Here is a 25,424-nt window from a genome sequence, read left to right as displayed (position 1 = left end):
TTCAGCCATCCAACCGCCTGCCAATCAAACACTACTATAGAGCGAACCTTGCAGAGCCATGGGTGCTGCATGCACATTGCACGCTGAACATAGCTGGGCCTGAACATGGCTCAGCAATTAAACCCACACACACGGGTATAATTAGAGAATGTACTCATTAAGTCCTTCCTTTGCGGAAAATATACAGCAGTTCAGTATGTACTGTACATGAGGACGGAAATGGAATATGTTACTCGGGGAAATAATTTCTCTGACTCTATAAACCCACTCTCTAAGGTTATAAGTCATAACTTAAGTGACGCAGCCTAAATGTACAAAAGTATCAACGCGGTGGGCAGAGGGTCATCTAAAATTAGTATGCTTGGTCTTTGCAGAAGTGAATATGATCAAAGAGCAACAAAGTATGTCTTTTACAAGTCTTTCATCATGACACCACCTTGCTCTCTTGGTGTAAGATTAGGATAAGAGACAATAGTTATTTCATGGTCAGGTACCAGACTAAAATATGTCATTAAAGATAAAATGTCGTTGTCGATGCAAATTAGGTTTGTCGCGTCCCCAGCTATCCTTCTCTAACCTCGGAATGATTCTATCAGCTTGGCAAAAAAAAAAAGAGCATACCGGCACTTATAAGCTCATTTTAATTTCAGTGACTACACCCCAATATTGCCAATAACAGCCAAAAGTCACAGGGGAGCGGAAGACTATCTCACGCGCACACCTGTGTCCTGTCACCTTCCATCTGTTCCATGCGCTTCACACCTGATCCATAGCGTGGGGCGGAGACGGCTGGCGACAAAGCTACATGGTCTGGAATGCTTTGCAAGTGTGCACGCACAGTCCCTCTGCCAGTATTGTTCACGATAATCCCCCTCGTCAAGCCAAAATAGTGAGTTGCCACCTGGTAGGTACCACATATGACACACACACACAGTCACACACACACAGTCACACACACACACCTGGAACGTCACCACAGCACCAAATTAGCCCCAACTCCTCCCATCAGAACAACATGTTAAGTATTCGGAGACCCTGTAATTATGACTGTGGTGGACATGTTCATTGAAATTGCCAGCAACCAAGCTAAACCTAGAGCGAAAAAGAGAGACACAGTCAGAGAGAGTAGTAGACGAGAGAAAGTAAGAGAAGGCTATAAGGGAAAACACAACTAGAGATAATAATCCATATATCTAGGACACAAAACCTAGAGAGGGACAGTATTGTTGTTGGTTGTTTTTACTTCATTCCGTCTGTGTAACACTGGTGGTGACCTTAAGTCTGCGTCTGAGAGTAGAATCAGTCTGCCCGGGGCACAAACCAGTGAAAATAGAAGATCTACAAGCTCACAACGCGTCGTCGTTTCGCGTTTCGTGTTGCAATCTTGTGGATCTGCTAAATAGCAGATACTTGTGTATCCACAAGTAGTCACTACAAGTACTACTTCTTAAGAGTTTTTTGATTTTTCATTTTTTTATGTAAAACTATTTTATTATTTTATTTTATTCATGAAATACTCTTTTTGGAATTGTATTTAATTGACGAAAAGTTTTGGTTTCAACCTTTTGAAATATATTTTTTTTATTTAGGAAACAAAAAAAAAGGGATGTGTGTTTTGGAAACATTGCTCTACGATATGTAAAAAGCCTCAGATGTAGAGCTGAGGACGAATCATTCATTAATCAAGCAACGTTGCAGAAACGTTAGGCTTTTGCTTTGAGAGCAAACAGAGAACACCTCCTACACTTTTATTTTAGAGGTGTTAAAGAAAAAGAAAAAGCTTGAAAAAGCAATTTCCCCATGGAACACCTGCAGGCCTAATTATGCCGTGGACCATAGTAGTCTCGTGAAAACAGTGGGATGCACTTCACCACTTTTCAACATCTCTTCATATAATTGGTCCTCACTAATGTTCATGATAAAACACCACCATTTTTTCCTACTCAGTCTGTGTCTCATAGGAGGGCTGTGGGCAGTTCGGACACCCGTCCACCAGTGACATCATCATTAGGCAGATTTTTTTTTAAACAAGATTTGTTTTAAAATATATATAGATTGTATATTGTATTATCGTGAGAACGATAGCTTCAACTTTTGCATTGCAACTTTTCAGGAAAAGAAAGCCTGCCGTTTCTATTAGCTTGGATTCACCATCGATGATGTCACTGGTGGACGGGTTTCTGAACTGCCCACAGCCTTCCTATGAGACACAGACTGAGTAGGAAATAATTGTGGTATTTTATCATGAACATTAGTTAGGACCAATTATAGGAAGAGAAGTTGAAAAGTGGTGAAGTGGTCCTTTAAGTGTTACCAAAGCACTAATCTTAACCTAACACAACAGTGGTCCCCAAGTTGATTTAGACAGGGTGGTTGTCCTCGTTCACAATCAGTTGAAAACCCCTGCTAATGAGTATCTATTTGTACAGTCTCCACGTCTCTCCAGCTGTTTAGTAAACAGACAATCACACTTGTGTGAAGTGAGCGGTGGCTTTTATTTTATCACGACGATGATGTATAATAATGTCATCATAAATCAGCCAATCAAAGTCATCGATTCCATGACGGACGAACGGACGGACGGACGAAAGCGTGCACGCACACACAAACACAGTCACACACACACACACACACAAAGGAGCGGACCGAGTGGCTGCACCACTCAAAAATGCATTTTCAGGTTGGTATACCAATTTGATCCAATCGGGAGACCCGGGCCATAACCCCATTTTACTTATTGGGGGGGGGAACCCGATTCATGCACCTGGACCTGGTCACACAGGATACAGATTAAACAAGTGAATTGGAAATTGGAAGTGATGACACAAAGAAATGAGCAGACAAAAAGCAGAACTGAAACACTATAAATTTGAAGCTGATAAATGGGTACTCTATCCTGATTCATTGGCTCAAGAGCTGGAGAGACAGGGAGACCCCTGTTACTGAACGAACACTCTATACAGCAATGATTACTATCAGAATAGTGCTTTAACCTTTTACCTGTCTCAGTGCCACAGGACGCCTTTGGACTTTTTTTCTTTTTCTTTTTTTTAATCCATATTTTGAAAATTGCTCTAATCTGGTGTGCAGGTGATGACATGCACATGACATGCACAATAGAATTACATTTTCTTTCTTTATTTTTAATGGGCTTCGGTGGCAACCTCAATGTCACGGCTCCAACAAGCTTTAAAGGGAGCAGATTGAAAACGGCCATTAAAATCGCCGATGTTCGTGTAAAATGAAACTAAATGGATGCTCTCAAGAGTTAAATTATTGTTAAACATCTGCATTACTTAATTTACAAGAAGTCTACACAATTAGAGAATGTAAAGTAATAGTTATTTTGATCAATGTTTGCCTGTTATCTCTCCTAATGGTACCAACATCAATACAGCATGGAATTGTGGACAAAATCTTATCCAACGATAACTAAATATTATTTTGTTTTGGGAGAGGCTAAATATCATCAAATGGTGGTCCGTGGCTCAAATACTGAATAAATAATTGGCCTTGATATGAAAAAAGGTTGAAAACCACTGCATTGTGCGGAAATAAAGCAAATAAAATAGAGAAGTTATCAAGTGTCATTTTATCAACCGGCCCCTGGCTCCTTGCCAATTTTGTAATGTGGCCCACAGGTTCGGCTATTTGAGTATCCCTGAGTGAAAATCGAATCCTTAATTGAACAGCATACTAAAACTGTTTGCCAAGCTCTAAATTGAATGGCAATAACATCTAATGTGAGACCTAACCCTCCTGGGACAGGACAGGACAGGAGACACCAAAGTTGAAACAAACTCAGTCGGGAATCGTGGAATTGACATGACCTTCAAAGCACCACGTATATTCTGATAAATAACACAGGGCAGCAGTTGTTAATGGCAGCCTCGGCAGCACACAGAGCTTGCTTGAATAGGATGCCAACAGCAAGGTCCTGTGAAGGAAATGCTGAATTATTACATCTCCTATTATGGCCCATAAATACAGCTGGAAGTACTGACACCACCAGTGGGGCCGTACTTGACGTGAGGAAGTGAATGGAGTCCACTTAGAGGACAGTTTGTCATCCACTCCCTTCCTCGGAGGTTCTTTGGAGACAGTGATTGGATGAGTGCATGTACAGACAAACTTCAAAGACAACTGCAGTGACCTCAGTCCTGTAGTTTTCGGACTACAAACAAATGCTTGTCAAATGTAGAAATGTATGCTGCCTAAATGTCACTTTGGTTATTATTTGTGTGTAGCACAAGAAATGCGGAAAAGTCTTAAAACGGCAATCTGGTGCTTTAACCCATTCTGACCTGAGATCAGATTCTAAAAATGTCTTCTACATCCTGACAGTTTTCTGGAAAAGCTATGTTTCTATGTCGTTCTTCGATTTTTCAAAAATAGCAGACCTACAAGCTCGTAGCGCGCCACTTGGTGGCGCGCTATGAGCTTGTAGATCTGCTATTTTTAGCTAAAAAAAAGCTTTTAGCTAAAGCATAACATAATGCTAACATAAGATAATGCTAACACCAAAAGGGAAATATGTATTTCACGTACTGTATCACATTTCAGCAGTAGCGGCTAGAGCTACCTAGTAAAGTGTGGGGTGTGGGGGGTTAAGTTGCCCTTTTAAGATTTAAGACACAGTGACACCAAATTACATCATTGACATTTGGTACAGGATCTACATTTCTCAGAGAGCAGGGAGACCACCTTCACATACTGCAGATGTGCAGATTTTATTTTACATCTACCATACCTATTTCAAATAATTTTGTGGATTGCAGCTTTAAGGTGCCACAAAGAAGCAGGGGATTGAAGGCAACTGCATGACCTTTAAGAGGAAACTAAAAATACAAACAGTCATTACTAACATACTAACATGTGTGCCAAAATACCTAAACCTAACCCATTTTATTTTTGGGGAGAAACCTGATTCATGTAGAATGTGTCATGCACCTTGTCAAAACATGATAATCTAAATGGGATAAAGCCGTCTTTTGCCTACCCAGAGAGCAAAACGTAAGCTCTTGATTGTCAGATGGCTTAACCTCCCTGTGATCTGTCTAAGCTATGGACAGTGACACCTATACTACTCCTAAAGCTTGAAATCAGCCAACATGACAGACTATACCTAAACACTGAACCTCTTAAACATCTCATATGCCGGTCAAACACCAAACATAAGGAGCGCAAGTGCAATAAGTCAGCACAACGACATCCTCCTGGAGTGTCTTAAGTGACATTCTCAGGAAGTTTATAACCTAAACCTGGTGTAGCACTAGCAGGCTAATTACCTCTGACTTCCATGTGTTTCGCATGCCGCGTTCCGTCCTCTGCTGTGCCCGCAGACACAGCCAGGAGTGAGGAGCACAGCTGGTCTTGATGACTCCAGTGCTGCTCTTGAAGGCTGAGCTCATATAACTGCTGCTCTGCTCTGTCTGAAATTACACCTTCACCTTCCCAAGGCAGAGTGCCCTGCCCCATGCAATCATTCACTGCTTTCTATACGTCCATACCCAAGCGGATACAATGAAATTCTAGCTCCGACCAACAGTAAATGTAAGTCCGCCTTTTAAAATGATTAAAAGAAAGCTGAACATGATAAGGTAACCATGAACCCTACAATCTCTCAAAGAGGCAGTGGGTGGGTGATGCTTTAGAAGTGCTGCTACGGAATGCAACCATTATGTCACATGATGTGTCTTCACAGAACACAAACGCAGTATGCCTCTAGTCTATACACAGTAGTCTAACTGGGGTCATTGTGGCAGGGCTAGGGGATGTGATTGTGAAGAGATATTACATAGGATTGTGCACATATAACGATGCAGCCCTCACAACCACCACACACACACACATGTGTAGACATTCTACACAGCCAGACAGAGTAGGCTGGATTCACTCTAATAAAACTACAGGTGCAGAGACGCATTAGTGCCAGTCCGAGTGTGGCAGATGTGCAATGTGAGCCCTCCTGCTTTTAAAAGTAAAGTGGGCAAAGGATCATTTTCTTATATAGGAGCCACACAGTGGAACGACCCCGAAACCAATCTGAGGTCTTTTAACAGCAGACAAAAGGCATGTCTATTGTAAAAGGTTCCCCTATAGACTGTCATTAATATAGGATAGATAAGGGAGCACGTGCTTTGTTATGTATTGTACTGTATATGTTGCCGTCATGCGTTTTGTATTGTAATGTATTTTTGAGTGGTGCCCAACCGCTCCAATGACTGGCTACGTGTGTATTGTCGTCAACGACCATCAGCTGGTCACAGACACACAACCTCCCCTCTGCAGTGCTCTAACTCAGTGGTTTTCAACCCTTTTCATATCAAGGCCCATTATTTATTCTGCATTTGAGCCACGGACCACCATTTGATGACATTTGGCCTCTCAGACCCAAAACTTATATAAAATATTTTGTTATCGTTCAAGATTTTGTCCACAATTCCATGCTGTATTAATTATTTTTAGGAGAGATAACAACGTTGATCAAAATAACAATTCATTATTCTACTAATTCTTGTAAATGAAGTAATGCAGATGTTTAGCAATAATTTAACTCTTGAGAGCGTACAATTTCATTTAATTTCACGCTCTCAAGAGTTAAAGATCTATAAGGGTCCATTTGGTTACCAACTCTCCATCATTCAGCTGGGGACCACCTGGAACCCCCTCAAGGACCACTGGTGGTCCCCGGACCACTGGTTGAAAACCACTGCTCTAACTGAAAGTGACTGGAGTCAGTATCATTTCTATCCAAAAGCACTTGAATATATGATGGAATATGATTAAGGATAAGGATTATGGCAAGCTCACATTTCATATCACAGACACCATAATTCACTAGAAAAAAAAAGAAAAAGAAAACAGACCCCCTGGCTATATGCCGCGGACCCCACTGTGAGAACCATATGTTATTCCTGGGTTCACCCAGGAGTCAGCCCAGCTTCTTATCCAGACATCAGTCATGTCAAAACTTGACTATTGTAACTGCCTCCTTACTGACCGGCATTCGCACCAAAATGCAGCAGCTCGGCTAGTTTTCAACTAGCAAAAATTCTCACGTCACTCCCCTTCTCTCGAGTCGAGTCGTGACAAATCATGACAACACACACAATATTTTGGACCAAACAAATAATTAGATAGAAGAAAAACAACAAAAAAAGTGTTGTAACCTGCCCTTTTTTTCTACTTTTTAATTCTTTGTTTGGCCCGAAAATTTTTGTTTGTTGTCATGATTTGTCACGACAAGAGATGGCTTTGTAAACGTCTTTAAATAAATACGTTTTGAAATGTCTATGGGAAAAATGCATTGTGATTCATTTCCTGGGCCTGGCGTCGTCATGAAAGGGGGCGGAACTGCGACGCTCTATTGGCTCCCGGTCGCTGCCCGCACAGAGTACAAAACTCTGATGCTGGCATTAACCAAAGGTATGGCACCCGCATATCTTACAAGTCTGATCGGACCCTACAAACCCTCCCGTACGCCCAGATCAGCCGAGGCAGGGAAGCTGGAAGTACCTTTGCTAAAAACGCTGGGACAACGCTCCACACGTCCCAAACTCTTCTCCCTTCTGGCTCCAAAACTATATGGAATGCACTTCCCATTGCAATCAGAACTGCAGAGTGCAGACTCACTCCCAATCTTGCGCCGTAGTCTGAAAACCCACCACTTCAAATTCCATTTTAGCCCATAACACTTGCCGTAGTACTTGCCCTAGCATCGACCACCTACTACAGGCATATACATAGGCTAAACTTACGTAACTTAAATAGCACTTTTTTCCACTGTTAGGTTCTTAAGCTTAGGCTTCATGATGCCTAATATTTTTTATGCATTTGATGTATTACCATGTTTTTGGTTTTTGCTTACTGTAAATCGCTCCGGATTAAGAGCGTCTGCTAAATGCTTAAATTGTAAATTGTTAAGAGTATGAACAGCTGCTAAACTGCTGGGTGGGTGACCTAAAGTGGCACTGTCGAGCAGCCTTAAACCAAACCAGCCCAAACCACACCAAAGGGTCAGGTTGGGACAAAACCGCTTTTTAAACGGTAAAACACACCAATGCAACTCATTGAGTGGCTTAAAGGGCCATTCACACTGAACTGCAGCCAGCCAGCGGTGTTGAGCAGCCTGCACCGCTCCGTTCACACAGGTGTGATTTTTTAAACTTATGAATCTGTTAACTGTGAGAGGACCTCAATGGAAATAAGTCTCAGGACGTCCTTGTGCAATCCTCAAAATGTTGTACCAATGTGGTTTTAATACTTTTCAAATAAATAAAATCATAAAATAGTATGAAATATACATTTAATATAGCCTACTATAAGCATATCTGCATAATATGTCATAATATGCCCAAGAATATTATTCAAATACAATCATTTTCCAAAAATAGAGAACATTCTCCACACGGCCGCACTCAAACATAAAGAAAGACACATGCAATGCAGAAGAAGAGCATAAGGTACCATGTTTTAGGTAGGCCTACTGTCATGTCATTGTGTCAGTTCCTGTGTCAGTTCCTGTCCTCCTATAACCCACTCCTCTTGAAGGTTTAAGTTATTATTTTAACATGACTTTTTCTTTATGTCATGATAATGCTACTGTTCCATCTCCTTAGGAAAAAAAGTTCTCGTCAAGGTTGCACTTTTTAAAATGGTCTTCCTCAAATTGCGTGGTGAAGATTAGGATTGCAAGTGTTTAATCAACTTGCTTCCCTAATATGGTGATTTCAATATCATATGTCTCCAGAAATAGAGTCGATTGCAGTATCAAAAGTAACGGCGTATGAATGTATAGATTCATAGTGTAACAGTGAATTCATTTTACGCAGCAATATTAAACTTACAAAACAACAAATAACTTTCTGGCTTCAAGAATCGCCACAAATCATCGTTTGATAACAGAACACCACTGACCACCAGTGAGTGAGTGACCACCAATTTATTATAATATCTCACACACACACACACACACACACACACACACTCTTGCTGGCTGTGATTTAGGCACATTATGAGGCTGTATAGCATGGGATTTGGGTAAGATGTGAATGGAAAAAATGACGATAACTGGGACCGTCTGTACATAGTTTCCTAGACTGTAGAAATTATAGCTTCCCTCCTGTCCCATGCAGTGATCATGCGCTGTTGACTAAAGTCATTGTATACAGTAGGTAACCTATTAGAAAGCACAGATTTCCAAGATATAGGCTGCAAGCAACGGCCTTGAAAGTGGTCTTCTAGCTTTGACCATAGATGATACAATATTGCTAATTCAAATGTGTTAAACTGCATGTCGGCATTATTAATTGCTCGTCTGTTTCACTAATCAGCAATTAAATTACTTATTTACTGGCTGCCTTTTCCAATTTCCACCAATATAACTGATGGCTTTGAACCCCATACCGCCGCAGCGAGATGCATGGCCAAATCGAAATTGATCGGACAATACAATATAACCCGTCCTTAATAATCAAAATAATCTTGAAGTAATATTATTTCGGTTAACGTCTTGTTTGTATTAATATTATTACAAACTATAATTAATTTCAACACGTATGGAGAAAATAAATACATCGTTGTGGCACTCATCATCATCATCCCCTTTGCTCCTAATATGTCCTGGACACTGTTCTGTTCGCACAAAGCAAAGCGCCCTGCTGAAGCGTGAGGTTCAGATGCAGATCTGCTTGGGGAAAATCCTGCAGAAGGCGAACAACGCCTTACCTAAAAGATGTCCCCGTCTCCATCGCACGCTATTCGGTAGTCCATGGTCATCTCTCTCTCTTTAGTCTTCTCCTCGTTGCAGAAACGGCGTGCGAGTCGCACGCCTCCGGTTTTCAATTCAAAGCGCACACCATTCAGTAGCACCGTCTCTGTGTTGTCTGTCTGTCACATTGTTGCTGCTAGCCGTTTCTCCTTGCATCCACATCTGAGATGAAGGGGCGGAGCAAAGAGGGCTTTCTTCTTGCTCGTGAGAAACCCGGCCGAGGTGACAGTCAAAGTCAAGACAAAGTAGATAGGCTTACTTACACTTTGAAAAACTCCTGCTGCAAATAAATGGATAGCAATGACACCTACATCAATACAAGTGTGTTTAATTGAGATTGACTTGATGATCTTTTGCTTTACTAAAGTCATTATGATCAGGTTGTAGGACTTACTGAGGTTTTTTGATTGATTGAAATATTTATTAACAGTTTGCAGAATTACAGTACATTTCCAGCACAACTCAATACAAAGACTGTTAACTGTGAGTGGACGACCCAATAAAGCATTACACTTGTTTACAAGAGGGTCCACCTTGTTAAATTCATCAAAACATTTAGAGACGTACAAATAGACACTTCTATATAGCCAAAGAACAGAACAAGAATTCATCATAAAGGAGGTAAAAAGGGAAAAGAAACATATACAGTGAGGGGGAAAAGGGGTGGGGGGGGATTCCGAATTTACGGGGGCCAGTTTCGAATTGCAGCCGTCCGTATAGGTGCCCTTTGAGAGCGGTTTTGAAGGAGTCAAGGGATTTGCATGTCTTAATGACTGTTGGTAGGGCGTTCCACATTTTGGTGGCATAGGAGCGAAAATAATTTAGTCCCTTGTTTGTGCCGAATCTGTGTTGTACATGGTTTGTTGCACTCCCTCTGGTGTTGTGGGTGTGGACTTTGTTAACATTAAGGAAGTATTTAGACATGTACATGGGTATCTTGGTGGTGTATCGAATCTTGTAGACCAGACCCATTGCAAGATGCTGTACTCTGTCGTCGACCCTAAGCCATTCCAGCCTGTCAAAGTGGGCAGGGGTGAGGTGGGTTCGGGGGGTGAGACCAAGTAGGAGCCTGACCAGTTTGTTTTGGGAAGTCTGGCGCCTTGTTTTAAGGGCCTTTGAGGTGCTGTGGTACCAAGAGGTGCATGCATAGTCGAAGAAACCTTGTACGAGGGCTCCTGTTAGGGTCTTCAAGGTGTTTTTGTTGACCAGTGAGGAGATCCTGTAAAGGAATCTTGTTCTTTGGTTGACTTTTTTTATTACGTTGGTGGTCATTTTATCACCGGAAAGATTAGCCTCCAGGATGGAATCTAGGTAAACATATTGTGACTGACTGACTGTAGGTCGCAATATGAAAACCTGCATCTGGTGTCTGTCACGCCTCATGACACACTCCATATATGGCTAGGGCGGCCTTAGGAATCTGGAGGCCCGCTTCAAGACCAAATATGAGGCCCCCAAATACCTATGACATAATTATTAGTAAAGGGGAGACACTTTAAAGAAGCTTTGAATCCAAATGAATGTCATGAAACCTTTGAAGTTACAATGGGTTTGTATAGGAAGGGGGCGGTGCAGGTACATGAATATCATATAATTACTGAATGAAGCAACTTAAAAACTGTCTGGGGTGTTCATATAATATCCCTTTAAATACCCTGCCGTGTTTTAAGGTCATATGTATCTCAGAAGGGCATATAACCACTGTGGTGCATTGATTTCTGTTTCTGAGTCTGTGAAATCTATTGAGTGGACTGACATATATCCAACTAGGATATACGTAGTGTGCTTGAAACTACTATGGCATAGTTTACAGTGAAGCTATATAGGGCCTACTGTACAGTATGTTTACTGTGCGTGCGTGCGTGCGTGCGTGCGTGCTTGCGTGCGTGCGTGCGTGTGTGACTGTGTGTGAGAGTGAGTGAGTGAGTGAGTGAGTGAGTGAGTGAGTGAGTGTGTGTGTGTGTGTGTGTGTGTGTGTGTGTGTGTGTGTGACTGTGTGTGACTGTGTGTGAGAGTGAGTGAGTGAGTGAGTGAGTGAGTGAGTGAGTGAGTGAGTGAGTGAGTGAGGGAGGGAGGGGAGGGTTAGATAGTATGTGTTAGCCCTATTTGTCTAAGCTCACTATAATGTACAAAATGTTTAGCCTCTGCTCTGCCTCCAGCATGAGATTCTGTGCTGTGCTGTACAGTGATCCGTCAATGCAATGAGGACTGTGTGTTTGCGCGCTGCTCTCTTAATTGCCTCATCAGTAAATGTCAAACGTTCAAATGGCTCTGCCGTCCAGATTTATTTATTCATTTGTGCTTCATCAAGCACTGCTGCTTCATGGTGCAATCACAGTTACACCGGCGAATATGCCCATGAATAATAAATCACAGCACAAAGAGAGCAAGCTACCTGTCTATGGAATATACGACCACTCGGAAATCTACTCTTATTATATTTAGCAATGTAACGTGAACGCTAACCCCTGCAATTCTGAAGGATACTCATATAGGCTAGTCAGCACACAGGTATACACAGTCACAGACACGCAGACACACTGTTAAGAAGGTCAACACGGATGCTCAGAATCTATTGTGTTAGTAGTAGTATAGTTTACTTCCAAACAATCTGACCAATGCATGCATTGCTCACCCACTGAGACACTCACAGCGCTGTTGGTGGCAGCAGATGACTCACACAGTCACACTCGGTCACCAGTGGACCTTTGTCACTCAGCATGTCGGCACTGAATTCACTGCCTCGCGGATGACTGAAAGTCGGTGAGTGTGCGTGGGCTGGGGATATCCACTGGCTAATGTGTTATGACTTTTGCACTGAAATGGCTCCTTCAGTCCCCCCCCCCCCCCCCTAGTACTGCCTCCTTTCCGATCAGCAGCCGTGCGTGCTGGTCTGGACACCTGAAACAGGTGCTTATCATCTCATCCCAGTTATGCCAGAGTCTATGTACAGCACAGAGTAGTGTCCGTCAGCAACATTTCATAATACCACTGTCTTTGGTCTAGGCTTGGATTACAGTGTGATGAGAGAGAAAGAGCACGTTTGAATGAGAAAACTGTGCTTCATGTGCCGTGCATCTGTGCTGATCAAGAGAGTATACTGTGCGTGTATAGCAATGTGAATTTCCTTATTTTTTTCCCATCCTTTGACTGATCATAACAGCTGCCACATACTGTATATGAACAGTACTGTATGTCATTCCTTTCTGTACCATCAAAAACCCTGCTATGTGACTTTTAAGTTAAAGGTATATTCAGTGATTTGACTTAATTCAAATATCACTTATTTTTTCTTTTTTTCTGGATAATCCTCCCTACTATAGAGTGTGCTGACCATATAAGGAGTTCCTCCCTGTCCCCAGTGAGCCCCTGGGGTCAAAAAACCCTAGTTTCAGTTTTGGTGGCAAAACCTTCATCCAATCAGGATGAGTGGGGCCTTCCTCCAATCATGATCGAGTGGGGGCGGGCCTTGGTGCACATGCTGTTGGCCTGTTGCACTTCCCCCCACTGTAGAGCATGCATGTGCACATTTTGTTACCGGGGCGGACTGGGTGGTTTTCCAAATCACCCAAATCACTGAATGCTCCTTTAAGTTAATTTTTTTTAATGGTTTTTTTTGCGGCTTTCGCCTTTTATTTTATATTTTTTATAGAGGGACAGACAGTAGGCTGACAGGAAATGGGGGAGAGAGATGGGGGCGTGACATGCAGTAAAGGCCGTTGGGATCGGGAGTCGAACCCGCGGCACACTGCCAGACTCGGACTACCGGCCAAGGTGCCTGGACCACTGAGCCACGGCCCAGGCTATGTGACTTTTGTATAGATTCAAATCATGAAGTCTCCATTCTCGTATAGTGGTTAAACTTATGTTGGTAAATGGTCCATTTATATAGCGCATTTATCCAAGGCGCTTTACATAGATTGTGCATTACGTTCACCCCATTCACGCACACATTCATACACTGATGGCAGCGGAAACCATGCAAGGCACCAACCAGCACATCAGGAGCAATTAGGGGTTCGGTGTCTTGTTCACTCCCAGTTTATTACACGCTGTGAATGTGATGCATTGACATGGCCCCTGCTGTTTTCTCTGTATTTACTTTCTTTGTTTTTTTTGTTTGTAGGTAGAATCTATCTCCTCTGTGACCTCTCTGCCAGCAAAACTAACATCACGTTTTCTGTCATCATAACCATCACGCTCCATCAAGGCTTATATTGATTGTGGTTAATCAAAAGAGCGCATTAAGCATTCTACCACAGTTCAAATGTTATCTGAACATCTGGTAATTTCTCTGAACAAACCCTGCAGTTTGTTGTTCCTGGCGTCTCTAATCGTGGTCATTAGAGTATGACGGTTTCCATAGAGATGGCGATTGTCTGAGGTCTTAAATGTCCCGCTCGTTTAGTCCCATCTGTTTGTCCTCGTTATACATGATTACATTTGATTATATGATTGATTATATGAGTTAACACATCATCTGTAAACCTCTGTAGTGCTTGGTTTAAGCTGATGAAATACCTGTTCAGGCTCAAGGTTTTAATGAGGGTTTGAGTGATGTCATGAAATTCTGGATCAATCGTGCTGTCGAGGCAAGCAGAGACACTTGAGTAATTCCAAGATAGTACGTATGTATTACACAAGCTTATTGGGAGAAGTACATGAAACACATGCAGGTCCAATGGTTAAGTAGCTCTTCGCCAAAAGCATAGATCAGACCACACCATACACATAGAAGAGGGGAGCTTGTGTAGATATAAGCTGTACTAAATAAATATCAGGGCTGCGTGAGGTGATAACACATTACACAATTAGGCTTATCTCCAGAAACACAGAATTGGAAACCTATAATATAGGTTTCCAATTCTGTGTTTCTGGAGATAAGCCTAATTGTGTAATATATTAGTAATATATTAGTAAACTATGCAGTATTATCGCTATATGGGGGGGAAAGAGAAGTAGACCATTCTTTCTTTTGAGGTGGCCAGAATAAATGTGTCTACTAAGTGTGCTCTAACTAACATATATTTGCAAGAGTCGATGTGAATCTTTGTCTTATATGGAGAGGTATAAAGCTCATGAACCCCAGGCATTCCTATTAGGCTTCGTACACACCTACACAACAAATGTTCTGTCCGTGTGTGATGTCTGATTGCAATTTGATTGCTGCTCCAATTCATTTTCAATGGGAGTCACATGGTTTGACCAAACATTTTTGTTTGATGAGGGGGGAGCAATCAGCAATCAGCGATCAAACACAAATGTTTGATCAAACCATGAACCAGGATGCAACTGATAACACATTCATGAGCTTTTAGACTTGTCCTTGTGATGGCTGTGTGATTGCAAACAGAGTGCAAGCCTTCCCCGTTTGTTTCATTACAGTCATGCAATGCAATTCTTACAACATGTCTGTAAATCAGCCCCTTGCATGCTCTTTTCTCTTTCCCACACGGCAAGGTAAATCAACTGACGTTGCGTTTTATTAATTGTGAAAAATGTGTGAAAAATGTGTGAATATTTGCAAGAGTCGATGTGAATCTTTGTCTTATATGGTGGATTTGAACATTACCATGTTTTTCAGCACAGGTAAAGCTCATGAACCGCGGGCATTCCTATTAGGATGCAACTGATAACACATTCATGAGCTTTTAGACTTGTCCTTGTGATGGCTGTGTGATTGCAAACAGAGTGCAAGCCTTCCCCGTTTGTTTCATTACAGTCATGCAATGCAATTCTTACAACATGTCTGTAAATCAGCCCCTTGCATGCTCTTTTCTCTTTCCCATGCACACGGCAAGGTAAATCAACTGACGTTGCGTTTTATTAATTGTGAAAAATGTGTGATAGGGTTTCCTGGCAGTACTGCATATACTGTTGTATACTGTGTAGACACCACTTTGACACCATACTGTGTGCAAATGAAGTATGCAGTGTGGTGTGAATAAGCTGTTGTCCCATGTCAAATGTACTGTAAGTACTACTAAAAGAACCCCAGTCACACTTCTAGAGAATTCCTGATGGAGGCCATCATTTCTCTCTCACCCAGTTGGCTGCCGTTTCCTCCTTGATGTCATGTTTTCACGCTCTGGATTCTGTCACTTTGCTGGTGTCTTCACACCAACGGTGTGGACCTCCTGAGGTTCCCCCCAACTTTCTTGACATGGCTGCCTGTCACTTAATTTCTGGGACACGCATCCCCCAAATCCCTCTATATACTAGAGTGACAGTCAATATTGCGAACTGCATTTGTGACTTTTGTTTTGTCCCAAAACACACTCTCAGTCTCCTCCCTTCCCTGTTTCAGTTTCTTTTTTTATCCCTTTCATATCCTCATTAAATAATAACATGGTTCCCTGTACACCCTCACCCCCCAACCCCCCCTCTCCCTCTCTCTCTCTCTCTCTCTCTCTCTCTCAAAATTCAATTCAAAGGGCTTTATTAACATGAGAAAACATATGTTAACATTGCCAAAGCAAAAGTGGAACAATACAATCCAAACAAAAAAATAATGTATGTACAATTGAAAAGGAATTGAAATGATGTCTCCCTCCCTCTCTCTCTCTCTCTCTCTCTCACTCTCTCTCTCACGCACGCACGCACGGACGTGCGCACACACACACACACACACACACACACACACACACACACACACACACACACACACACACACAATCTTCCATTTTTCTCCTCTTTAAATGTACGTCAGTGTGCGACTGTGCGTTCACAATAGTTTCCATATAAGATTTCAGCTTGACATTAATTTCTGGAATGACTTGTTCTGTGTGCCCTTATCCCATGAGAAATATGTTAAATCTCTAGTTGTCCCTTTGATATCCTGCCCCCCTTGCGTCTCGCCGTCTTCTTGTACTTCAGTAATTATTATCTGACTGGCGTAAGCTAGATGTAATACCTTCAACAATTACACATTGTTTATAAGATAAGCCTTGTTGAGCTAAACTGAGATTATTATATGAGCCCCCCCCCCCAAATCTATCTATAAATGCACGTCTCTGTGCGTACGTATGTACGTACGTACGTGTGTACAGTACGCATGTCTGTAATCCACGTAACTCGGGAACCGTTAGCCCCACAGACTTCAAATTTGCCACACACGTTCCACACCACCACAGGGAGTGCAGCGCCCGGTGTCGAGTCCGTCGGATACACCGTTGTCCAGAACCAGCACAAAATTAAGCCTCTGTCCGGGCTCTGGCCAGGGCCCAAATTATATCTCCATATACTGTATGGAACTGGCCTGTTCTGACATCACATTGACACAAAAGCCTCTGCCCGTTCCAAGTATAGGCCAGTGCCCAACTGACACCTGATCACACCTGATCACCCCTAAGATCACCTCTTGAAACATATCTTAATTACGTCATCAACAGCCAATCAGGGACCACCATACCATGCATACCATACATACATACATACAGTACATATACCACTTTTGGTCCAGCCGACCACAATACGTGCGCGCTCTGCTTGCACAAGTAATAACTGGGTGGAGGGGCATGCATTTCCAACTCGCATCGTTCCAAGTAGGTCAGTGCCCGACGGGCACCGCTTTACTCCATTATAATGTGAGAGCGGGGGTGGGGGGGGGGGGGGGGGGATGGAGGAGAGGGGTGTAGATAGCCTGGCTAATAAGCCAGACTCAAATCACACTGTCGTGTGGTATTTGAGTCTGGAGATGCTGTGTATGGCTCTTGTTTCCCGGGGGGGGCGGGTTCAAACATTTTCTCTTTGACGCAATTGGTCAGAGCTACTGTCAGTCAAAGGTCTCAAGCATTGAACGTCACTGTACCAAAGCCCGCCCATATTGCATACCGTGTCCCGATTGGCCACACCAGTTCTCTGGTGTAGGAAATGGGCGTACAATTGAGCCTCTCCAGACCGTATTCCAGCCGATAGGCAATTTTTTTTTGCCAACGGCTGATTCGGTCTGGCTTATTAGCCAGGCTACCGCTTTACTCCATTATAATGTGAAAGCCATGGCGGGGGTGGGGGGGGGGGGGGGGGGGGGGGGGGGTGTAGAGGCTGCAAGAGGCACTACTACTGCAGGGGTTCTCAACCCGTGGGTCGCGACCCCTCGGGGGGTCGCCAAATTATTTTAGGGGGTCCCCAAATTATTTTCAAAAAAAAAAAAAAAAAAAAGATTTTTTTTTTTTTTTTCACGATTTTTCAAAAATAGCAGACCTACAAGTTCATAGCGCGCCACTCGGTGGCGCGCTATGAGCTTGTAGATCTGCTATTTTTAAATAGCTAAATTATAACAATGCTTAAAACACCAAAAGGGGTTCCCGCCCAAAATGGTTTAAGGTTATTGTAGCAGTTATATTGGGGGTCGGGAGGGGGCGGGGCGGGGGTCCCGAGACGTTGCCAAAGCATTTTCGGGGGTCCCCGGCCAAAAACGTTGAGAACCCCTGTACTACTGTATACCTCAGTTATTTCTACAGAACAACCACTGTACACAGTTCATGTATACAGTAAGCTTGGTGGTGGTCAGTGAAAACATACAGGAGCTTAACTGGTGTTACGCTACTCAGAGCCCATATACTGTACGTTCATATATGTTTTCCTCCTTCTCCTTACTGTACTTACTGGCGGAGACAAGCATGGGAGGTGGTGGGGGGGCTTTAACCCGTTTAGGCCTGACGTCGAAATTTATCAAAATGTCTTCTAAATCATGACAATTTTCTGAAAAACCTCATGTTTGATCTATTCTCAGTGGTTCTCAAACATTTTCATGTCAATGACCCCCAGAATTATATGTCGTTCGCCGCAGACCCCCCATCTGAAAATATGTTTAACTCAAAGATTTGAGTTAAAGAATATATATTCAAAGATTTGCACTATATTTTCACGATTTTTCAAAAATAGCAGATCTACAAGAAAATAGCAGATCTACAAGCTCATAGCGCGGCACTAGCTTGTAGACCTGCTATTTTTCAATAGCTAAAGTATAACCAAAATGCTTGGGGTTCCCGCCCAAAATGGGTTAAAAGCAAGTCCATCCCCAGGCAGGCAGCTATAGAGCTCTAGCCTGGTGCTCTGTTAGCAGCATTGGCGTGTATTCGCCTGGCACTAGCTTGGAACTAGGTTGTTGCTATGGTGATAGAACACTTGATGGACAGGTCTGTGTATGATCGTTGGCCCTCGGTGAGCCCTGCCTCCCTCCTCGCCCGGCGTCCCGTTTCGATGCCAAAAAATTAGCATTTCTGCCTCTCTCCAACTGAAATACATTCATGTGTGTCTATACATATACACACACACACAATAAGACTACACAAACTGTATGTACACAAAGCCACATAGCTATACTGTACATACCGTGCATACATACATACACACACGCACGCATGCACGCACGCACGCACACGCACCGGGAAACGCAAACACACACGCAAACACACAAAAGTTCCATGTGCAAATGTATATAAATATTATACGTCCTATACTGTGGTGCTCTGCCATGACAAAAACACAGCATGTCATGCACGTCTGTTCTGCTCCGCAGATAGTGGTGGATCACATGTCCTGTATCTGTGGAAATGAAACGATTGCACACGGACAAAGTTTTCATGCAAGGCAGAAGACATGTGTTTCCTCCATATGGACTCACATGCCGACACAGTTGATTATATGCACATGCATATAGCATAAGTGACAAACTTATGTGAGCATAAAATCGCATGCATTATTAATGTGGTTGCCCCGTGGTTGCAACAGACTATAGTACTTTGTTGTTAATTATTTCTATAGAACAACCACAAAAGTTTATCATGCTACACCACCCACAGTTTTGGTGGCACACATTGGAGTCAAATCAACTGGCTTCATCGGGAATTGTGTGCTTCCATTTTGCTAAGCGATATGTTGTATAGTTTAAACTTTAATTTATATACATTCATTAGTGAATAAATTCCTCCCTTTCACTTGAATGTGAAAATGTGAAATCTAGATTTCACGTATTTTTCTCTCGGAAACCGTAAGGCCTACCGTTACTTACAACCCTTGATTTTACGTCATTCTGAATTTGCTTCAAAACACACTTTTTGCTTCTCCTCCTGCAGATTTTGTCCAAATCTCACAAAATTGGTACACTTGATCTCTGGACCCATGCATGTGATACAAATATATATCCATCCAATTTTGATAGTTCATACCATTTGTCCGTAATTGACTTCCAAAGTTAGTGGCAGGGGCCTATTTTGCAAAAGAATGCCACAACACAAATCATGAACAAAACATCAAATCAACCACAATCCCTCACACAGGGTTGTGACCTCACCCAACGAAGCACCAAAAGCATTTCCACTTTGACTATAGGAGGCGCCACAAATGTGCAGAATGTAACCGTTTGATGCAAATACATGTTTGCATCAATCCCCTCCAAATTAAAAACACCTGATCTCAGGAATGATGTGACAATGTTAATTGGCTTGCAACGTTAGTGGGAGGGGCCTATTTCTTAAAACACCATATATATCTCAGATGCAGGAGCCGATAAGCACCAAATTCGAATTGCCCGCTCCGACGCCGTTCCACGGGCCGCGGCGGACGATAAACCATAACTCACGTTGGTTCCCCCGACGTGAGTCTTTCTAGTTATGCTGCTGCATGAAGTTGTAATTTATGTACAGTTTAATAAGCTATCTTTATTGAACAAGGCCTAATTTAAGCCTATAAACTCATATACTCTGTAGTAGGAAAGTGTCTGCAAGCTACCGTTGTGTGCTCGAGTATTTAATTAAGGTTTAGTCTACTAATCTTGCACCCGGTGCACCTTTTCATATGAGATGCTATCAGTGGATTAGTGGCGTAGGCAGTGTGAACAGGAGCAGGTAAATCTGCACTGCATTCAAAGTGGCAGAAGTGTCTACTAGCACTTTATGTAGAGACATGATGAGAGTGTTAAAAAGGATTGGCATCAAAAACTGTCGCACCCAATTTAGTTAGGCCTGGCGTCGAAATAAAAAACAAGTCTTCTGAAAGAATATATATTCAAAGATTTGTGCCGCATTTTCACGATTTTTCAAAAATAGCAGACCTACAAGCACGTAGCGTGCCACTCGGTGGCACGCTATGAGCTTGTAGATCTGCTATTTTTCAATAGCTAAAAGTATAACATAATGCTTAGTTAAAACACCAAAAGGGGTTCCCGTCCAGAATGGGTTAAACTTCTCAGTATGATGGGTGCCTCTTCCTTTTTTTAAAGGTATACTTTTAATTAATGTGCTTATTTGATCCCACTTGAAAACATTTTCTGTTGCGTGCAATGTATTAATCTTGTAAATACCCACTGAGACACACGCGCAGACACACCTGTACACTGTATGTGCGCTTTTTACCCCCTTCTTGTCCGCAATTGAGTCATTATGCCAATTAATTCCTCACAACACACATTTCTATACACTGACACCACGCTAGACAGGAACGCCCAAAAACGTCACATCCGGGGTAAGAATTTACCCCGGAATTTTCTATGGCTGCCAATGCAACTTGGTCCAATCCTTAAACACATACGGACAAACATCTATGCCGATGCTATCTAATGGAGATCAGCTGGCATGGCATTGCAAATACGTTTGATAATCGCTACTCTGCTCAATATTGTTTTGAAAATGCCGCAAATTGCATTGCAGTGAACGAGCGAAAATCACAACTTCCCCTGTTTGTCACAGTTTGAGGCGCTGTTTACGTGCCGTGGTGTCAGTGTATGTTGCTGCCGTTATATCCTACTGAGGCCAAACACCAATCAAGCAAATGTTTGGTTGTTTTTTTGTTTTTTTGGGCCACCACAATGCTTTTCCAATGGGAGTCACATGGTTTGATCAAACATTTGTGTTTGATGAGGGGGGGAGGGGCAGAACACCACCAGCAATCAGCAATCGAACACAAATGTTTGATCAAACCATGTGACTCCCATTGGAAAAGCATTGTGGTGCCCCAAAAAAACAAAAAAACGACCAAACATTGCTTGATTGGTGTTTGGTACGTGTGAATGAGGCCTGAGGCTTCGTACACACATAAAGAACAACTGTGCTGTGCTCTGCCTGTGTTTCATGGCCGCCCCAATGCTTTTCCAATGGAAGTCACGTGGTTTGACCAAACACTTGTGTTTGATTGCCCCCCTCCCCCGCATCAAACAAAAATGTTTGGTCAAACATGTGACTTCCATTGGAAAAGCATTGAGGCGGCCATCAAACACAGGCAGAGCACAGAACATTCGTCCTTTATGTGTGTACGAAGCCTTACTCACCTACCAGTGAGGAGCCCAAAGAGACTTCGTCCTTCTCCTCCTCCCACCCAAAACTCCTTTCTGAGTGGTGCCAACCCAGCCTGTATAGGACTTACATTCAATGACGATAATATCACCCTCCATGGGACAAACCCACAACCTCCGTGGTGGTGGGCAGGCACTATAGCAACTGCACCAACGAGCGCCATTGCCTCTTTTTTTGTTTCACTGATTATCACAGGGCTCTGAGGATGGTTAGTCGGATCAAACCACCTTCCGGTTGGTAGCAGCAAGGCTACTATAAGGGCCAGAGGAGCTTTTAGACCAGCGGACCCCAAACCTTTTTGGCCGTGCACCCCCTAGTTACCTCCTGACCTGGCTGACGCACCCCCCCCAACGCTCAATCTTGTTGTATTTACCCGAAAATGATATATTTTTTCATATGATTATGGCAAATAATCACAGAACGGCACTGCACCGAGAGACATGCAGCTGCTGTATACTCCTGCAGCTGCTCTATACATCTCCTTACAACAGTGTTTTACCTGATTTTTTCGTTACACCATACACCATAAAACCGCCATTACCCTTTTCATGTCACGCACCCCCTAGAGGGCGTTCGCGCACCACAAGGGGTGCACGCACCACAGTTTGGAAACCCCTTGTTTTAGACTATTCTTCTAATCTACAGCGAGTATAGCGACACACGTTGTGATCTTGTAGATCGGCTATTTTCACTATACTTTCAAATGTTTTGTCAAGGTATGGGTTGAGCCTGACATTGAAGGCTCTGATTGTGCCATTCATCGTGCCTCTTTCATGCCTCTTCCCCTCTTATCAACACCTGCAGGCCGTAGACACAATATGCTTTGATTAGCTGTGCAAAACGTGGAGGCATCCACCCACGCATGAGACGAGAACTCATCCTTTTCCGTGGTTTATACGTATACTTGCCAGGTCCAAATTACATATTTAAGATAAAACACATCCAAGAAACTTCTGAAGCACAGTCACACATGCCTGAAGTCAAAGTATGTGTATCCATGGCACACAAAATGGAATATGTCTGTGCATTACGCTCATGTAGTGCATGGGTTAAGGAACACTTTTAGGCTTAGCTTCATTAAAATACAGCCTGCCCGGAATAACTTGACTGCGTTAGATAAAAGCCAAGGTGAAAAGGACCCTATCTAATCCAACTGAAAGACTTGGGCTGTGAGGATTTGCATGACAAAACAAATGTCGTGAAATGCTATTAGAATGAAGTGAATTGTCTCAGTTTTCTGAGAATAATTTCACAGCCTGCAACCATCAATATTTTTTCACATCCATTCTGGTTCCATTCTTTGTATAATTATGTCTGTTATGAAGCCTATTCGTGCAATAAATGAGCTCAATTTTCTTTTCCTCCATACATATATAGCTTTACAGAATCACTCAAGGGTACAGTGCCTTTGGTTAGAGGCTGGGGAGGAGAAACTCATCCACTATTTCATTTTGCAAACACACACATATTCCAAACACACAATGCGTATATAGAAACACACTGTGTCTCCACGTTTGCTACTAAAGCCACCATTGTTGCTTTATGACTGTGTGGTTAAGAACACCACTATGTAATTCACTTGCTCTCCGGTGGTTCATAATGATGGCTCCCTTTTTCCAAACTGCCTGGCCGCCCTTTCAGATATAATGAGGGAACATGGCAGTCAAACTAGAGGATGGAAATGGTAATGAGTAAGGCTTCCCGGTACTAAGAGGCAGCAGGACTGATTTAGCATAGCCGAATTAGAGAGGGGAAAACAGGAACAGACAAAAACACATTTAGATGGGTGCCTTATGGTGCCCTGGAGAAGGAAGTGTGTGTGTGTGTGTGTGTGTGTGTGTGTGTGTGTGTGCGTGTGTGTGCGTGTGCGTGTGCGTGCGCGTGCGTGCGTGCGTGCGTGCGTGCGTGCGTGCGTGCGTGCGTGCGTGCAGGTGGGTGGGTGGGTGGGCGTATGTGTGGAAGTGTGTGGGCGTGTGTGTGCATGTGTTTCTCTGTTGATCAATATGCTGCTCTGTTGTTGTTTTTATTGGGTCAGTGGACATGGTCACGACGAGGGGGAAACTTGTACTGACCGCTCAGCTGCCGTATCTACCCCTGGAGTAATACTGTATAGTGACTGACTAGTGCTGGACTGGCACCACGAGTGACCTCATTACTGAAGCCACTCAAACAAGCATGTCAAACAAGAAGGGAATTGCACCTCCACGGCGCCCCTCACTTTACTGTAACATATACTGTGTGTGTGTGTGTGTGTGTGTGTGTGTGCGTGCGTGCGTGCGTGCGTGCGTGCGTGCGTGCGTGCGCAGTATATGTTACAGTACAAGTGAGAAACCAGTAGGCCTACAAGTGAGAAAAACAGAACAGAGGCACCCATTTTTCCGGCGCAGGAGACAGTGGCCAGGTTGGGGACACTGTGAGTCCCCAACCCCCCCCCCCCCCCCCCCCCCCCCCCACCCCACCCCCGTCACAGTCCTGGCTCCTCATCAGTAATGAGACTCACCTGGGTTTTGTGGGGGTGGCACACAGCAGGGGAGGGACTTAATCTGAGGACTAATGGATACAAGTGATGAAACATGTGTGCAACTGACCTGATGAAGATCTGTTGAGATCGAAACGTTGCCTTCCTTAAAATAAAGTATTCCTTTGCCTAAAGAATGGTGTGCGGGCCCTACCTCCGAGTCCTTCCGTGATTGCTTTATTGGCCATAGCTGGGCCTGCACCCACTGTGGAGGTTGCGTGTAAATAGGTATGCTGTGAAGTATAGTCTACACTTTAAGACATTATGGAAGCTACACTCAAAAGTGCTACAGTATAGGTTCTGCTGACGGGCTTTTTAATGAGTTAAACTGTATTAAGATTCTTAGGGATTATCTATAAATCATTATTTTTAAGTATGATATAAATTATGTACTTAAAATAAGGGTCTACAATACATTGTTTAATTTCTGTTTTCTAAATTTGCTACTGTCTTCCATGCAGTGGGGGTTGTTGTGTTGGGGAGTATTTTTCTTTGCTAATAAATCGGATTCATGCATATTTTCAGTCCAACTAAAGATATCTTGTGACTCTATGGTAACGGATCCCCAGGGGTCACGAATTTGGATGAAAATAAATTAGTGTAGTGCTCCAGACTCCATTGGCACGGGAGGCTGTGCATCGGTTTGCTGAGTGGGAGACTGCAGGGGTTCGATAAAATAAAATAAAATAAAATAAAATAAAATAAAATAAAATAAAATAAAATAAAATAAAATAAAATAAAATAAAATAAAATAAAATAAAATAAAATAAAATAAAATAAAATAAAATAAAATAAAATAAAATAAAATCAAATCAAATCAAATCAAATCAAATCAAATCAA

The 25,424-nt window shown here is 42.8% G+C and overlaps 1 protein-coding gene across 1 annotated transcript in view; it reads right to left on the bottom strand.

The window, feature by feature from the left end:
- st6gal2a (ST6 beta-galactosamide alpha-2,6-sialyltranferase 2a) overlaps positions 1 to 9,915 on the bottom strand; it is a 73,434-nt gene extending 63,519 nt beyond the window's left edge. The window contains exon 1 of the mRNA XM_079517563.1: positions 9,730 to 9,915. The gene's annotated coding sequence lies outside the window, so the exon portion shown is untranslated. The remainder of the gene's footprint in view (positions 1 to 9,729) is intronic.
- Positions 9,916 to 25,424: the final 15,509 nt, after the last annotated feature.

The sequence above is a fragment of the Electrona antarctica genome, assembly GCF_951216825.1.
Source record: "Electrona antarctica genome assembly, chromosome: 13".
Lineage (NCBI taxonomy): Eukaryota > Metazoa > Chordata > Actinopteri > Myctophiformes > Myctophidae > Electrona > Electrona antarctica.
The sequence above is the reverse complement of the archived record's forward strand: the minus strand, read 5'-3'. Positions and strand labels throughout refer to the sequence as shown.